Here is a 1,916-nt window from a genome sequence, read left to right as displayed (position 1 = left end):
TCTAGCAATATCAATATTGTTGTTACAATGTGAAGCTAGAATAATAATAGCTAACAATTATTATTAAATTGTGGAAAATTTCTGCCAAATACTAAACTAAGCACTTCATGTTATATCTTCCTTAATCCACGAGAGCTATTGAGATTATAGAGCTCCAACATATCTATTAGGAACTTTGGTGTCACTTTGGTCTGAGTTTTATTTCTGGTTTCTCTATTTAATAGCTATTGTCCTACAAAAGGTTTAGGAAGATATCAGAAAAACATGGGGGAAAGATCCCTTTGTCGTTCATCAGTATGATGATTGGGTTTTCATGCACCTATGTGAGATATGGCTCCCTCATACCTTGTGACATCAACACATTACCTATCTGACATGGGGGAAAAAAACATGGGAGAAAAACTACACAAAATTGGTCTGGGCAATGATTTTTTTGGATTTTGACTCCAGAAGTGCAGAAAACAAAAGCAAAAATAATAGACAAATGGGATTACACCAAATTAAAAAGCTTCTGCACAGCAAAGAAAATGTTAACAACATGAAGAGACAACCTAGGGATTGGGAGAAAATATTTGCAGGCTATATATTCGATCAGGGGTTAATATCCAAAATGTATAAAGAACTCAAACAACTCAATAGCAAGAAAAAAGTAACCTGATTAAAAAATGGACAAGAGATCTGAATAGATATTTCTCAAAAGAAAACATACAAATGGCCAATAGATATATGAAAAAATACTTGACATCATTAATCTTTAGGGAAATGCACATTAAAACCACAGTGAAATATCATCTGACACCTGTCAGAATGACTATTAACAAAAAGACAAAAGATAACAAGTATTGGGCAGGATGTGGAGAAAAGGGGACCCTTTACACTGTTGGTGGGAATGTAATTAGTACAGCCATTATGGCTGTTGGGTCCTGATGGAGCAAAGTCTCAGAGTGACATTCTAAGGCAATTAGTGAGGACAAGAGCTCCTTTTTGGACTCATGTTGCCACCTGTGTTTACTCCAAAAAAGTATGTGAAAAGGGTTCCTCTGCAAAACACTAAACTCCCCGCAGACAGGCAGGTGGAAATCGGAAGGCACCTGTACTTAGGCATTTCTGTGGATCATATTCACCAGGTAATAAAACCAGAGACACAGGGCGGAATAACATGGATCATGAGAAAACTGCCTGAGAGAATCCACGTTATCTTTAGTGACTCCACTTAGAATCAACAAGGTGGCTAGAATGTATTCGGCAATGCTCAAATGTATTTTTAAAAAAGACTTTTAAACTTATTGATGTCTAACTTATTACTGCGAAGGCTGATTGTTGCTTCTGGTTTGGTCCAATGCTTAGCATTGTGTGTGAGTTTACATTCCTTAACCAAGCTGCAACTTATCATGGCATTTTTTGTTACTTGTAAAGTGTATTGACAAATGTCTTGGTATTATTTTATTAAGTTTATTGACAATTGTCTTGATATTATTTCATTTGTTAAGCTTTCTTTTTCCTTTTGAAATCTGAGTATACACAGGGAGAGAGTTACAGCAAGTTGCAGGAATCTTTTATTCAAATAATCAGATAAATATTTCAAATGATACAGAGTGATAAAGGAAGCACTTCATTACCTTCAGGCTGAAGATTCTCACTGTGATAAAAGGCACAGAAAAAAAAAATGTGAAACGTGGTGCTGTTGAAAATCCAACACAACGCAAATGATTGGGCAGCTCTACAGCAAAGAGTCGTCCTCGCGCCTTATTATAGAAACGGTCATTAATGTTTAATACCTGCTGGAGGAGAAAGTGGTTTTGTGAGTTGTGGGCTGGGAGATTGGTACTGTCTTCTTTCCTGATATTTACGAAGCTTCAGGGCTCAAGTGACATTTCCATTCCACTTGCTGCCGTTCTCTCTGCAGCTGATTCCTT

The 1,916-nt window shown here is 36.6% G+C and overlaps 1 non-coding gene across 1 annotated transcript; it reads left to right on the top strand.

Annotated features, from left to right (window-relative positions):
* Positions 1-275: 275 nt before the first annotated feature.
* LOC123644275 lies at positions 276-376 on the top strand. The gene has a single exon (XR_006737090.1). It is a non-coding gene; the product is annotated as a small nucleolar RNA U13 (small nucleolar RNA).
* The last annotated feature ends 1,540 nt before the right edge of the window (positions 377-1,916 follow it).

Source organism: Lemur catta, chromosome 8, assembly GCF_020740605.2.
Source record: "Lemur catta isolate mLemCat1 chromosome 8, mLemCat1.pri, whole genome shotgun sequence".
NCBI lineage: Eukaryota > Metazoa > Chordata > Mammalia > Primates > Lemuridae > Lemur > Lemur catta.
This window is presented reverse-complemented; position numbering and strand designations above follow the sequence as displayed.